Source organism: Acartia tonsa, chromosome 3 (genome assembly GCF_053477335.1).
Source record: "Acartia tonsa isolate MP-2025a chromosome 3, ASM5347733v1, whole genome shotgun sequence".
Classification (NCBI taxonomy): Eukaryota; Metazoa; Arthropoda; class Copepoda; order Calanoida; family Acartiidae; genus Acartia; species Acartia tonsa.
The window spans coordinates 54567868-54585840 of NC_137262.1; positions in this window are offsets into that span (position 1 = coordinate 54567868).

A 17973-nucleotide genomic window follows, 5' to 3' on the forward strand; every position below is an offset into this window, starting at 1 on the left:
TTCAATCTACAGAAAAATTAATTATGTTTATAATCATTTAGGATATATATTAATCTAAAATCCATTGTCTTATCCCTTACGATCCCTGGTCTATTTTTACTATCTATATATTTTTTGGCCCTACAAATCTATAAATTTTTTCATCCTTGTTAATCTTGTTAAAATTTAAGTTCCTGAATGGAAATCACCATTTTCTTGTACAATTTCGATCAGAAATTACATCCTTATAACCCTTTCATTTTACGATGCGAAAGATTTCGGCAGTTTTCTCTTAAAATATGACATTAAATTGTATGAGTTTTATTTTACCACACCCCTTTGATTATAAGATATTACATATTTTCTATAGATTAACCCATTTATGTAAAACAATGTTATTATAATGGATATAGGATATGCGTGGATATATTGACAGAGGAAGAAATTTGTCGTCAATTTAGCTTGCAAATATGAACTTCATTTATTGGTCATTTCTTTCATCCAGTATGTTGGGAGGGATTGGTTAAAGGTGGTGGATTGTGGGTATCTATATTTTAGCCAGTTACGTGATGAAAGTCTGGTGTAAGATCCAAGTAATAAAAAATTAAATTTTATATAACATTTTATTTAAGCGAAGAAAAATATTTTACAAATAAATCTGAAAGTGTTTTTCTACTTTTTAGTAGATTAGAAAAAATATTTTACAGGTGCCTTGTCCCTTTGTTTATTTAAAGTTAAATAAAAACATTAAAATATTGACACAAAAATAGTGTTATTTTAACTAAAATAAATACTAAATTTGTTTATATTATGTATAATAGCTTTTTAACAGTTAAAATAATTTTTAATTTTAATCGGTCAAAACCCTTTATTAAAAACACTACATTGCAAAAATCCAAGTTTTATGGCTGTAGTTTACTAAAATACGAGCAGCTTAGCCTCAAATTACTTGACTTACTAGAGGCTTGATAATTTAATTTTAAAGGGAGCTTAAAAAAATAAGGCTTCTAATGCATGATAAAAAAGCTTCCTACAATGAAAAACTTTTCAAACATGAAGCAAAATTTCAGCTGTTTTAGAGGTCTTAAATGAAAAACAGAAAGATATTTGTACAGTTGAAAAATGTTACATAATTCTATCAAAACCACAAAAGTAAAACTTTGAATTGATAAAGAATAACAGGATGTAAACACAGAGATAGATGAATAGTTAAAAATATAAATTTTTTAAAAAAGAATAGATATTTTTAGTAAGAATTTAGATACATTGACTATTGACTCTAGGGGCGTGGTAACCGTTTTTAACGTCTTTAGTTATGACGCGGTGTCGGACCGAGATTCGAACCTGTCACCTTCCTGACGACGAGCGGATGCGCTTTGTGTTGAGCCACGGTCGCGGGTTTTTGGTGGTTAATACCATTAAAACACTGATTATACTTTTTTAATATTTTTTTACTTTTATGAATACTTTTATCAATTATGATAAAGGACAGAAAAATAAATACCCCCTATAAATTTTAAATTTTGACTTTATAGGCAGCTGGTAAACAGGGGAAAAGGGATTCTGAATTGATTTGACCTTTTCCTATTTAGAGGTTACTGCAATTTGTGTGATGGTTGGACTGGACTAATAAACGGACATAGCCTAGTTATATAGTATCTGCGTCATACACAAAGAAGCACTTTTTTTATCCCTGGTGGTGAGGAAGCCGTAAAAGCCATGGTAATGATGATGTATTATTAATTGAGCTACTAAAAAAATGGCATAACTTACCTTTTTAACAGGAAAGTACGTTCTTTTCTTTTGTATAAATTGTTTCACATATTTTAATTCAAATACTAGCCTCTAATAGATGTGGTATAAACCTTATGTAAAAGTATGGATGTCTTTGTGTGTGTCTGTCTGTTCTTAAATATATTGCTAAAGCTGCACCAATATGGTTATCCTTGACAGTGAAGCTTATTATAGGCCCCAAGAGGGTGATTAACTATTTTGTTGGAGGGTATCTTTAGACCCCCCCCCCTCCAAGGGAAACCCCCCTAAATATTAAATTTTCGTCTTGAAACTTATTTGGGGATTTTAAAAGGAAAAAGCCCTTAGAAACATGGGACTAGCAATTAAATGCATATCTATAATGTTTTTTTCTTCAAAAATTAGAATCAATGAGCATCCTCTGAAGTTGGTTTTGAGCCTAACCAAAGATAGATGTCTGTTATTACCCTTGAGAAACTCAGAACAATGAATATATTATTACTTGGATGTTACACCACATTTTTATATAATCTGATAAGATAATACTAGCATCTGGCTAAAAAAAAGATACACCCAATCCACTTCAATTTACCTCATCCCCTCTCCTCTTACTAGATGAACGAACTGACCAATAAATAAGGTCCTTTAGCAAGCTAAATTGACGATAAATTAGCCCTGTCAATATATCCATATTTATCCAATATCCATTCTCAAAACATAATTTTACTTTCAACAAGATTCTTTATATTTCCTGTTTGTGGGTAATTTTTTTTTAGTAGCGCAGCTACTCTATATAACTCTATGTACAGTCTGTACGTCAGAAAATTTATATGCCCAAGAAAGTAAGGAAATGAATATATCTCATTTAATATTTCATTGGTTTGGATTTTTGTTAAAGCTATTGAAAATTAAGTCTGTATACATCTAAATAAACATTTTCAACTATAAATAAATTAAAATCTACTCTGTAACCTTACTGTCTACAACTATACCAAGTTTTAATATACAAATTGTTATCGTTGCTTCTTATGGACATTATCGTTCTTTTTTCGGATCAATCATTCATTACTAAACCAAATATCTTACAACATGGACAAACACATTCAAGAATAAAAATCAGAAGTGAAATCGTCAAATCATAACTTTAAAATTCAGCTGGGTGTCTAAAACAGACAAGCATACAAGCGGGTTTAAATTTGAGGCTTATGCGTGGCTGCCGAGCCCCGATTTATATACATAGATTATAAATGGATAAGTTTAAAGAAAATACCATAAAAAAATGGAAACAAAGTTTTTAAAAAAAATTTATAGAAGCTACGCAACCACATGCATCAATGCAAACATCAAAAATAAGATAAAAACAAATCATAGGAAAGCCATTTAGATTAAATAAGATAGATTACAGAGAGAGAATTAATCATAAAAAAAAACATTTGTACTGTAATAATTATAAAGAAACTAAATTATATAAAAGAAACATTCATGGACTTTTGTCCATGAATCTTAAAAACTCCATTTTCTTAAGTGTTTTTCGTTGATGCCAATATCTAATAGACTTAAACGGGCCTATGATATCTTTCTTTACATTTCTTTTTATTAATTTTCTAATATCAAAAAGCGTGGAAACAAGAAACATTTTTTCTAAAAGAACACAGTACGAAAAAGCTTTTAGTGACACTTTTTTTGTATTAAATAAAAAATAAAAAACTTTAATACAATATTGATGTAGAAAATCTATTGGTCTATTACTATTCCTCTAATGCCTCTAACACAAAAATATTTACACTACAAATTTGAAATAGATTGGCGATATGAATCTAGCCATTGCGCGCCCAAATTTGGAAAAGGTACGAGGATTCTAAAAAATAATATAAGATATTGCTTGGATCTTACACCAGATTTTCATGTTTAATAATAAAGTGAAACTTGAAGCGGGCTAAAATAACGAAACCCTCATCCATCCCCTTTACCCCAAACCCTCCCCTCCTATTGGATGAACGAGTTTACCAATAAATGAGTTTCATGTTAGCAAGCTAAATTGTCGACAATATATCCCTGTCATCAAATCCACGTATAGTCTACATCCATTATAAAGAACTTGTTGCTTTGCACCTTCCTTTCTGGGGCGGTCGAGTAGGAGTAGAAAATAGTCTAAAACCACCCAAGGACATTTATAAGGCATTCTGAAATATACAACCAATTCGGACTAGCATTTTCTGAGATCTTTAACTTAGACCAATGAGACAAAGAAACCTTACTACTTTAAATTATACGAATATTGCAAAGCTTTAGGTGTAGAATTATGTAAAAATCTGAACTCTGTTAGCTTAAACCCTTTTTAACTATTAGAGGCTTTATTCTTATTTAGAGTTTCCTACTATCACAAAAATACCATAGATTTAATTAGCGTCAATGTAAAAAAAAGCTCCTAGTACACTGATGTAAAAACACTTTGATCAAGTTACTTCAATTTTTGGGATACATATTACTTTTACAAAGCATGCCAAAAATTTCTACTAAATTTTTCCACCAAAATGTAGATATATTGTTATCAGTAATAATTTCAATATTTTTAATGCCCTGCCTATCGAGATAGCCTTTCAATAAAAAGAACGTTTTGATAATTAAGCCAATTTTGCCAGCTTGTGAAATCTTACAGTGCACACTGACAGACATGCCAAATCTCACCTAATAATGTACCTAGCTGTCCTAGGTACAAATGTTTCAAAATTTAGATTAATTAGAATAGGGTTCATGAGAGCCACCACAAAAAAAAAAATAAAGCAGTGTGGCAAGATAACCTATCTTTAAATTAAGTGAATATAGGCAAAACAACTAAAATAAGGGAGGGTCTATAAATATGATGATGTAGTAGCATTCTTCAGGAAATAAAGGCATATCATTAATTGATTCTAAAAAGTGTTTTGCCATTAGACATAACTAAAACTATATCCTAATACATGGATTTTAATTTCCAACTTGTTTGTGTCTTTAAACATTATTACCTCTTTAGGGCGGGATTATACCTTGATTTCAAATGATCATCTAGAGACCCCAAGGGCATCATTCGTTTGTAATGGGATGCAATACTCTAACGCCCACTAAAGGGTATCACGTTAAGTAACATCGAACAGATAACTAACCCTTTATTTGCACGACCTATGTATGGAAGTTCTAACTGTGCATGGTAATGAGTTCTGCCTGTTTACGTGCCACTGAAATCCAGATAATCATACTTTTTGGCACACACTGTTAACGTCTCTAGTAAGACCATAACATCTCTTCGACCTTAATAAAATTCTTTTTTAAACATTGAAGTTAGTGTCTGTCGAATGTATGAACATGCCTTACTTAAAGATTTACTTTTTTTCTAAATAATAAAGTATCTCTTAAAGCCTGCGTCTCTAGACAAAGTAAAATTTGAAATAGATTAGCACTTAATGTTTTCTCATAATAAAAATTAGGGCTTTCTGTTTACATTGGGCTTTGGGCGTCTTGTAATAAATTGGGCTTTATCTTGATGAAAGCAATAAAAGGAAAATAATTCATAAAAATAATTTGATTTCAATACAATTATATTTTCGTACAATCCCTTAATTAATTAGGGACAAATACAACACCCATCCCCATGTTTTATCATCCTTTTATCTTTAAAGAATATCTATTTATTGCATCATGTTATAAACAGCTTTCCGCAGATATTAAAATGTGAATAAAAAACCACTTCGGTCTAACAAAATGTTATCAATTTTATGATTTTTATTATAATATTCATGGGAAATTGTCTGTAATATGATGCTATATGGCTGAGAACCGGTTCTAATCCAGCGAAAGTTAAGCGAAGTTATACTAGAACTCATCCAGTCTTCTTCTAAGATTTTATAAGAAGACAAAATTAAATTTAAACTCCTTATTCTCGTCTAATTTTGGTAAAACTATTCTTTATCTAGTTAGATATCTATTACATCATTTAATGGAACCTAAATGCATACTATTGATAACTAAAATTAATCATAGATTTTAATTTTAATATAAATAAATTTAAAATAAGATTGGAGTAGATTTTTCTTTATGTCTAACCACTTCAGGTTAGCCTAAATTCTGGGGCCTAACCCACCTCGGCTTACCTGTATCAAATATAACCCAACCTAAATTGATCTAAAGTAAAACACAAACAAACTAAGCCTAAGTAGGGGTGGAATTTCTATGGTGACCTCTCAGTACATAAATCAGTTGTAGATTATAAAGGGTGAGCAAAAAAAAATGCGTAGATTTTTAAAATTCAAATTGCACAGCTTGTGTTAATAGTAGAAAAATGTTACACATACCATTAGAACCGATAAGAAGTCTATTTTTTGGAAATATAAGAACGATTCCTCTGCTAGGTATAGTTAGGGAGCTACGTGTTAAAATGTCCCAACTGACTTAAAACTTGACTTGCGAGTATATTAGTAAATATTAGACAATAATTCTTGCGAAAAGACGTGTGTATTTTTTTAAAATTCAAATTGCGCGGCTTGTGGTAATGGTAGAAAAATGTTACGCATACCGTTAGAACCGCTATGAACTGTATGTTTTAGAAATATAAGAACGGTTCCTGTGCTACAAATAATTTAGGAGCTAGGTGGTAAAATGTCCCAAAATTTACTCGCATGTCAAGTTTTAAGTCAGTTGGGACATTTTAACATTTAGCTACCTAACTATACGTAGCAGAGGAATCGTTTTTATATTTCTAAAAAATAGACTTCTTATCGGTTCTAATGGTATGCGTAACATTTTTCTACTATTAACACAAGCTGCGCAATTTGAATTTTAAAAATCTACGCATTTTTTTTTGCTCACCCTTTATATTGTTTTATTTTTTATATTTTATTTTTTAAGTGGAGCTTTTCTTTAATTAGGGCCTATAATTAGGACTTCATTAAGAAAAATTTGCAACAAATATATATATATATCAATTTGTTTATTCTGCTTATTAAGTTCTAACACTCTACAGTTATTAATGCTCGTTTGTTCACCGTCTGATATTAGAGCTTCGCTTTTATGGTTGTTTTCATCCTTGCTTTATTTGTATCTGTAGTTACGCTATTTATGAAAATAATTCACCTTGTTTTTTTATATACATTTATTAAAAGCGAAGCTTTTCCATAATTAGAGTCGGTCCGTCCGTCCGTCCGTCCGTAACGGATAGCTTTTTTCGCTAAATTAGGCATGTTAGAATTGTCCTATCAATTTCAAATTTTGCATGGTGATTCCTTTAGTAGTTAGGTACGATTTAGAAAGCGTAGTAACTCCATAATCATTACCAAAATGTCCGTATGTTCATTTTAAAAATGTTGATTTTTTACTTTTTTAACAACAAATTTTTATGTGATCTAATCATCGGATTAATCTGATTTTTGGTATATTGATTCCTGGGACAACAAAGTATAATGTAAGAAACGAAGCAACTCTTTAATCAGTCCTAAAAATGTAAGTATGTCCATAAACATTATCCTGTTTTTTAACAAATTTACTTACAATTTTGCTTTGACTCTTATACATTTATATTAGGATTATTCCGTTCTGACACTCTACAAGTGTTAATGTCCGTTTGTCCTACCGTTTCAGTGCTTCGCTTTTATGGATGTTGTCATCCTTATTTTTCTAAACATTTATGATTTTAGAGACCTGTTATCATAAATTTAATATCCGTTCCTTTTGTCTCTAACTAAATGACAAACCTAGATAAGGCAGAAACATAAAATTTTTACAGCTGGAAGGTTGAAATAGTTTTCTTGTCTTAAACAAAATTAAAAAAGTTTGATATTCATAAATAATTATTTTTTTTATAATATAAAGTAGTAGTTATTTGTCTGAAGCGACTTAATCTATAATACAAAGTAGAAATATGTCTGTCTGTCCGTCCTTCCCATAAGATCTCAATAACCACTGAACCAATCGGATTCTACTCTTCAGGGAATAACCTAAAGGTCATGTGGTGGTTTTAGGCTAGTTTCTTTTGGGGGTGGGATAACCCTAACAACCCTTTCAAAAAAAAATCCCCCTCAATTTTTAAAAAATTACATCTTGATGCAAAGCCCTTAGAGGCTAGGGGCGAATCCGCTAGTATTATATAAAGTAATATTTTTTTGTCTACAGCTTAAGATTTCGATAACTTCTAAACGAATTAAGTTCTTCATTTTATAGAAGCTTCCCATATCTCCCAGGAAGGGCTATTTAATTTTTATATTTAAGTCTTTTGGTGGTTTTGACTTTTTTCTGCTTTCACTATTATTCAAATATAGAGCTCCAAGATTCTAGGGGTGCAGTCGCTAGCAACATATAAAGAACTAGCGGCTTCGACCCAAGAGGTGATAAAAAAAAGAACCAAGGAAATCTTCAGCAAAAAAAGGACCAAGGAAATCTTTAGCAAAAAAAAAATTAGGGGGAATTTGTTATTGGGGGGTTGAGGGTGTCCCATCCCCCAAGAAAATAGCCTAAAACCATCACAGGACCCGTAGGTATATTCCTTGAAGAGTAGAATCCAATCGGTTCAGTGGTTACCGAGATCTTAAGGGACGGACAGGCGGACAGACAGACATACGGACAGAGAGACATCATTCTACTTTGTATTATAGATTGAAATTATACACATAAACTACATACTCTCCTTTTTACGGACAACTATGTATTTTTGAGAAGCTATTCTGTAAAAAAAAACTGCTTCCCCATATTGAATTACATAATAATGTAACTGGCAACTAAAGAATCACGAATATTGTCTATTGTGCCAATATTAGACATTCAGATTCTAGACTGATCAAGCACTCTTCCAAAATTTAAAAAAATCTTAAACACGTATATGGGTGCTCATTCTTTTAAAATTACTGCTCATTATTTGACTAGATATCGCGGCTGTTTGAATAAAACAATATGATAATTAACTTATTTAGTACGGCTACTTTTTTGTTTCTTGATTTTTTAAAATTTTATTATCTAACTTTAAGACAACTTAATATTATTTGAAATAAAATGCACCAAAATGTCATAAGATTTATTATAATATGTTTGAGTTATACTATTATGGAAATTTATGTATTTTTTATACCGTTTTATACGGTTTTTAAAAAAGTCACAAATAAAATGATGTATATAACCCTCTATCTTACCTCTAATATGAGAGGTCTGTCTGATGGCCAAATTGTAAGTCATGCATACCAGGAACTTTTGTATTCATTAACAATCAAACATTTAAATTAATTAACAAGCCGTTAACCCGTTCTCAGATCTTAATTGATAAACTCGCTATTCACGATATTGCAATAAACAATAACAAACATTTGATTAAATTAATCCCTACGTAAAATATAGTGGGATATTGTGCTATTTTGTGATTTAATGACAATATCTGGTAAAAAAAAATCATTTATTTTTTGTTAGCTAGAGGCCTCTGTGAGTTGGGGGGGGGGGGGGAAGGGAAGTCGACTTATAATTTGAATTTTAAAAAGACAAAGTGAAAACAATTTAAGGGGAAGATTTATCTTGGGAAGATGGTGGCAAACTCTCAAAAATAGGGATAAGCTACATTATAAAGGAGAACCATATCGGTGCAGCGGTTATCGAGAACCTTAGGTACACACAGACTAACAAAAATACTGATACTTTTTTATAATGATTAATTAAAATGCATAAAAAGTTCAGGGTTTCAATACATAAAATACAAATATTTGTTGGTCTTACAAAATAACAAAATTAATAGAATGGTAACAGATCAAAGCAATCTTATATTACAAATTTTCTTTATATATTTTTGTTTCATCATAAAAACATAAACATTTTTAAGGTTTCTTTATAGAATACATAAATAAATAAAGCTTAACTATCTAAAATAAACAAATAAAACATTTTTTTATTAATTAAAACATGTTTTTATGCAATAATTATGTTAAAATTAATATTGAGACTCGGCAGCCGCAGTTACTTTTTTTAGCAGCTTTAGCTTCAGTTGCTCAAATGGATATATAATTACTTGGATCTTACATCAGTTTTTCATGTTCTCATGTTCTAATAAAATGAAACACGCAGCGGGCTAATATAACGATTCCCCCCTTTCACTCTCTTTACCCCAACACTCTCCTCCTACTGGATGAACGAACTGACCAATGAACGAGTTCCATATTAGCAAGGTAAATTTTTCCTCAATCATAATATTAACGTATATTCTAAATCCATTGCTGCTCGTCTAATTTTGAGAATCCAAAGCTTATTAATCTGCAGCTGCCACTAATAACAACAAATTGCGAGTTGCCAGTAATACATTGGTCAGCAGCGGAGCTGTATATGCGGCTATCGAGCCATGATTAATAATACAGGTCAAAGTTCTTTTTATCGATCACCACAAAATTTGTTTATAAAAAAACAAGAATGTAAAATTCCATAGATTCTTACGATTAACTTAATTCTTTAATAAAAACAAATTAACCAGAAAAAAAGGCCAACACTGCTAATAGCAACATTTCAGAAATGCAAAGACTGGCTAAAATGTGGAGTGCAAAGCAGTTTATATTTATATGTATGTCAATAAATTAGAAAAAAGGACACAAAAGCCGTGCCCAGCGAATCACCAGGGAGTGTGAAACCCTATGGGGATGAAAAAAGCGTAAGGCAGGCCTACCATATTTCTATTTTAAAGGGTGTGTTGACACCCCACTACAACCACTATCTGTGCGCGTCTTTACAAAAGGAAAAGCATGAAAACTTAAATAGATGCAAGATGCGAAGAAAAAAAGTCTAATATTCAATTTATCATTTTTGTGTCATGTTATTGCGCGAAAAAATGTAATATCAATGAGAAAAAAAACAGAACATTTCAGATTAATTAATTAATTCATGGTTGAATTTTAGGCATTTTTTAAATACAATATCAAGCTTCACTAAAATTGCAAAATGCTATTTTTAACTTAAAACAAATCTCATGAATCTAGAAAAACCTTTAATGTGCAAGCCTTTTTTTGTGACTGTAATGAACAGATAACTACTTTACCAGGATTGCTTCGAAACCGATTAATATCAACTGGATTAGAACCGGTTTTCAGCCATACTGAAAAATCGTGAAAAACATCGTATTATTTCTATGGATGATAAAATAAAAATCATAAATAATTACCAGTTTTGTTAGCCCAGGCCTTCGGTCCCTGGGGTCTAACAAAACTAGTTTTAATCTTATGATTTTCCATTTTAATATTCAAGGAAAGCTGTCTGTAATACGATGCTGTCTTAGTTTTGAAAAATAGTTTCATGACATAATGACAAACAGATCGGCCTTGCCTTTAAAGATATAAATGATAAACAAAAAAGTTATCTGTGCTTTATTTGTTGGAATCAATGCATTATTTGCTTTATCATTTATCTAGTTCTTTTTTTAGGAGCAAAGCTTCTCTTTAGCTTATCTTATCTTACACACAGACATTTGTAACCTTTGTTTATTTGTAATTAAATCAACGTTTAATAAAGCAGGGATCTAAAGGGATAAGACAATGGCAGATTAATTGATTTTCATCCCCAATAATTGTACAAAAAAATACCTTTTATGTATATCTAATTTAGTAGTTGAAACGTTTAGGCATTCAACTAAATTAACCAATCAATCAAAATTCATTAAAAGTCCCAAAAGTGTTCAAGACAACGAATAAGGTAACGTTATTATAAAACTAAAAAAAAGCTCAATGCCGTCCCCCCCCCCCTCCTCCCTATAAATCAAGTCAGTCAACCTTTTTTCTTACATAGTATCATGTTACTATTATGTAAGTAATTGTTTCTTTTATCTAATGCCTGTTGTTGAAAAAAAAACACATTAATATTGTATATCCAATAGGTTAAAGAGCAGTAGCATAGTCAAAAACCATTCTTGAACCTTGCGAAGATTTCCCAATGCAAAGTGAAAACCCCATCTCTCTAATTTTAGTGAGATATAAACGGACAAACAAACAAAAATAGAATATAATTATACAATTTATATTGGATTATCCAATGTGAAGTTTTGTTGTCCCATATTGTAATTTTACATCCTTGTTTTTATTTTTTACAGTTTTGAACTTTGATATTACAATATGTCAATTTTAATGACATTGCTTATTATCAATTTTTGATATAATATATAATCTGTGTAACAAAGATAGAGAGATGTAATAATGGATATATTATTACTTGAATATTACACCAGATTATCTTGTACTCTAATAAAATGAAACTTGTAGCGGGATAAAATTACGATCCCCCACCGTTACCACATTCTCTCCCCTTTTCCTACTCCTATCAATAAATGAGGTCCACGTTAGCAACCTAAATTGACAACATGTTTCCCCCTGTCATAATATCCACGTATATTCTATATCCATTTAAATGATATACAGTTATCAAAGCGCGTAGATATTATGGGCAATTGGACAGGATAAAGTTATCAGTTATATTGAACATGGCGCAGCAATAACAAGCCACCATCATTTTTAAAAAAATATTCATTCTTTGGTAGTTATCGCAAATGATTTACAAATGTCATTTTGATTTTTTTTTAAACCTCCCTCAAAATAAATATAAACCTTTCTAGGAGCTATGAGAAGCTAAATTGTAGAACCATAATGGTTCAGCGGTTAGCGAGATCCTGAGGTACAATCAGACAAACTCTAGACATCCTGTTACTTTTATGTAACAAGATTCCATGTTCCTTAACAAATCCATTCTATCCTTATTGGATGTGATTTACAAGGAATTGTTTATGTTTTCTGTAAGGCAGGCAAGCCTATTGTGAGACGGACAAAGACATATGTTATCAACAAGAAAGTTTACATCCAATATTGAAATAGTATCGAAACTATATTAAATGAATGAAATATGCCAAAATTAAGAGTAAGAGAAAGAGAGAAATATTTGAAATTATTCTGTAAGAGTTACAGCATTACAGACAGAAGAAAGTACATGTGGACACAATACTAATAGAGTAGCTTTGCAACTAAAAAAACAAGAACAAAGATAAGCAAGAGCAGTAAGATGTCATACAAACTAATAGGGTAGTAAGTCTTATGAGATATATTCAAAAAGTGTAATGTTTCAATAATATAAAGTAAAGTATATGTATATGAATTCTAAAATACAAAAAAAATATTTCTTTGAAAATGTTAGAGAGGAGATTTATTGTAGAATACTTATTTATGTCCTATGACGACAAGCCTGAAATATTGAGTTGCCATTCTTTGGTATTGTAAAAATGAGAATCTAATCAATGATTTAATGAGTTAGATTTCAGATGCAAATTAAAACAAACAAATCGAAGGATGACATCATCTATAAATAGGGTTTTGCAACCGTCCATTGTAAAGGCTGCGGTTGTTTTAAAATGTGGATTTATGTTAGGTAAGCAATTCAGCTTTAAGACGGCTTATTAATTTTTTTGAAGCTGTGTCTGAACAAATTAAGTTACATCACGGCGAATTATTGCTTAAAAATATCAATGGTTGCTGAAGTTTTCGGTATTTTTTTCAAAAATGAAAATTTTACAGCAAATTAAAACAGTGCGGTAGATTTGCGGCTATATTTACTATAAAAATCGCGACTGGCAAGCTCTATCCAAAATCATTAAGAATCATAAAGATTTAGACAAGAAAACTAATTTACTATAGTTTCGAAACCTTGTTATGTACTATAAATCAACTTTCAAAGCAAACATACTTTGCTAAAATAAGTATCGTTATTCATCTAATTTTGCCACAAATGCATTGCTTACTTTATTTCCAAACCTACAGACCAGCACAAAACTAATAATGTTTAGATTAATTTAGATTGTTGATTATACAAATTCGTTTTCCTTGTCAAACTTATTTTAAAAACTATTTTTCTCAACAAAATTTATTTGGCATTTGGTCAATAATTTCTTTTAACAATTAGGTGCTGACACAATAAAGTTTAAATTTAGTAGGAGGAGCCATTGGGCTGTTTATGACACTAGTTCCCAAAGTTATATAATAACGTTTGCTTATTCGTTGGCTGATAACTTTGGGAACTTTCATCAAATTTTGATTAGTTGGTTCATTCAGTTGAGTGTCGAAACAGTTTAACCACTAATTGTAATCTAAAGAAGGGATAATTTTATTTATCATTATTAAGAGATTTAGATAAGTTTGTCGACCATTGTCTTTTTAGATACCTGGCATTTCCGACAATAAAATTTGTAAAAAATAATTATAACAATAGAACAAGCAAATTATATAGATTGACTAAATAATTAATTCATATGCAAAACTTGCAATTAATAAATCAAAATGCAATAAATGGATTTATTATTACATGGATCTTACACCAGATTATCATGAAGTCTAATAAAGGAAAACTTAAAGCTGGCTAAAATAATGATTCCCCTCATTCACACTCTTTAACCCATCCCCTCCCCTCCTACTGGAAGAACGAATTGACCAATAAATAAGTTTCATATTAAAAACCTAAATTGACGTCAATTTTCCCATGTCATAATATCAACATATATTTTACATCCAGTATAAAAGAACATTTAATATTGTTAAGTTGTAATATTTTGTTATTACTGCGCTAAACAAAATATAAAAGAATAACAAATATTTTTAGCTACATAGCGGTAACACCATCAAGGATTAAATTTGATTGCTAATGGCTGCAATTAATGATTATTAAATCAAATTAATTTTTTTTTTTTCTATATTACATAATTTTTAATTTCTCTTTTTAATGATTTTAAATTGAGTAACGATCTATTAAGAGGATATAAATTATTTTAACAATTGTACAATTTTTAAGACTAGCAGCTATGCCCCTAGAGACATCTAGGTCACTTGATGAAGGTTGGGAGGACTTTTCACTTTCCATAATGTTTCTTTTAAGTTATATTTTTGTTGGGGGTTGGGGATAGTTTTCCCGGGGGTAATTTCTCTTTGGTGGGTGGAGGTACCCAGTATAATTCTACTAGGACATATGAAAAGCACTGTAAAGAAGAACCATATCGGGTCAGCGGTTGGCGAGATCCTTGGGTACAAAAAGATCGACAGACTCAAAGATATATAAAGATTTATAGTAGATTCAAATTTTTGGTGCATTTACATATATTGGCTTAAAGAGTATCTGTTACAGAAATCTTTTGATGAAAAATACAATGCCAAAAAACTTATTTATATTTTGCTTGTTTTGTGTGTTTTTGCGGTCCACTGGCCAAAAACATAAATTTTGCCAGGCTCTTTGTTTGCAAAAATTTCAAAGTAAAATTGGTGAAGGTAAACACAATGACAAGTTACAACAATTTGAGGTATTTTTACTATTTATTTTTGGGAGCGCGGCCACTTTATGATTGGCTAACAGGACAGTTTGTCAGTTTGGTTATATTTTTTCGTTTATAAATATGAATGATAGTTGATTAGAAAGGAACTTCAAGGGATGGGACACTGGACGTTAAATTTATATGACCCCTAATTATGACAAACAAAATTACCCATTTTGTAGATTATAGATATTACGTTTAACAGACCAATCATAGATTAATGTATCAACGTAGACCCCCAAGATTTTATAAGCCAACGATTGGAAGCATGTGTTTGGGAACTTTGGGGGGTGAGTATCATTTACAGTCCAGTGTCATATCCCACCCGTCAACAATTTGATTGGTTTATTGCCGCATACTTGTCGATTGCACACACTTTGTCTGGAAGTCTTAAATTATTTATTGGAAGTGTTAGATTATTACTGCTGGGCTACTGTTAAACTTAATAGTCCTTGTTTCTATTTATTTTAGAAAACATGTGTTTTAGATGGGTTTAGGGCCTCATAAATACCAAAATAGGTTGTCTTACAAAATATGGAATTGTTTCAATAGCGAATTTACTTTATTTAAGTCAGATTGTTGATCAGAAAAGCTCAAATTTGCGTTCAGTGGCAACGATTTGTTTTTTTGGGGGGGAGGAGGGTTTAATCTATGTATGTCAAAACCACGTCATGCCAAAAACTTTAAAGAACATACCAACTGCCTTCAATGTCAGAGGATGTGAGTGAGTATTGGGAAATGAATAGACAATCTCAGCCATTAGACAGGTGCAATTGATATATGTTAACAGACCACACATTCAAAAAAGGGTTCTGCAATCAAAGAGTTTGTAATCTGCATTATTATTAGACTTGCAAATTGGAAATATATATAGGGATTTTTCTTTTATTAAATTATTATACTTCTTTTGTATAAGCTTCTGCATATAAAATTGCATAACCAAAATCTATGAAGAAGACATTTCTCATACGTTTGACCTTCCTTTGAAACAAAAATATTTTATACTATAGAAATTTTTTGTCTCAAAGGGAGAAAATGAGGAGTGTTTTTTTCTTTAAAACAAAACATGTGGTATGCCGGACCCCTAAGTAAAGGCGAAGCTTTTCTACAATTGAGAGGGTCGAAATTACATTAACAATAAGGTATAATATATAGGCATAGCAACCTTCATAGTATGCCCAATTTTTTTTTCACAGTCACTTTGAAAAACCTTTACATGATAAAATTGGCCTATCATGTTTAAACTATGCCATATAAATTTAAGTCAGTTTCGACGGTAAGTTATGTCTATTTTAAATGTATTTAATACTTCAAATTAGCTCGATAAATATTTGCAATGAGCTTCGCTCATGTTGATGTTGACATCCTTGTTTTCATTTTTTCCATAAAAATACTAATTTGTTCTTTAGAGAAAAACTCTTTGTCTTTCCTATTTTCTTATTTGTTTCCAAGGTTGACTTTGTTAACAAATTGTCCTTTTTGGGCACCTTAATAGACATTAGACGCATTAATTTTAATAATTTTCAAATGTTTTATCCTTTCTATCTATCTATTACTAAAGTGCTTATTTAGTAATATCATTACGGACCGATAAAGAACTTATTTTTTTATATAATAAGATTTAAAAATTTATTTTGAATTTTAGTAAAGCTAGGCTGCTTAAAAGTTTTGAATTAACTCTATAATATAGAATGTCACATGTTATATTTTTAGTAGCGAAGCTACCCTATAATACACTTTGCAAATGTGATTTACTTGGTTGCTTTTTAAAATAACCGGCTGAATTTATTATGACTCTTCCCTAAAAATTACAATTTTATGTCTGTTCGCTAGGCTATAAAAGTTTTCCGGAATTTTAATAAATATAATAGATTTGAAATCTGCATAAAATTTTAAGGATTTTTTATAAAATTCGTTTTTTATATAATTCATTATTTAAAAGCGCAAATCCAATTTTAGTTAATAAATTTTGACCAATAGGATAGGTGGATTGGAAACTACCTGCGCTCTAATTGGTTGAATGATGTACGTCACTTAAGCTTCTCCAATCAGAGCGCAGATAGTTTTCAATCCACCAATCACAGATGTCAAAATTATTTAACTTAATTTGTATTTGCGCTCATAGATAAAGAATTATACAAAAAAACGAATTTTATAAAAATTCCTTAAAATTTTATGCAGATTTCAAATCTATTATATTTATCAAAATTCCGGAAAACTTTTATAGCCTACTGTTCGCCTATAATATAATGATACAACAGAAACTGTATTGATGTGCCCTTGCATGTGGATGAATGTTTTCATCCTTGTTGAAATGTAATAAATAACCTATTACACAAGAGTGTATACTTATAAATCTGATAGACCATTAAATAATAACAATATAATTGATTCTTATTTTACTTTGAAAAAAAAAACAAGTTCAATTTTGTCCATTTGCAGCGCAGCAATGATACAAAGAGATGGAATTGTAGTTTTTCTTAAAGTTCTAGAATGTCCTTTTCCAGTATGTCTTCGAAATTGATTAATATCCGCTGGATAAGAACCTATTCTATCTAAGCAATACTGAAAAATCATGTATTGTATCGTATTATATCCAGTTTTCTACGAATATAAAAATGTACAATCATAATATTAAAACCAGTTTTGTTAGACAATGCTTTCGGGAGCTAATAAAACTGTATTTAATCTTATAGTTGTACATTTTTATATCCGCGGAAAGCTGTTTATAATACGCAGCAATAAATAACTATTACCTATAATATTCAGTGAATTAAAGGTTTTTATACCAAATGAACAAGTAATAGCAAAGTTGCTGTAAGGATTGAGTCTATTTGTGTGTGTGTGTGTGTGTGTGTGTGTATGTGTGTGTGTGTACAGGTCTGTATGGATGTGTATGTGCGAACGAGTTTACAATACGACTG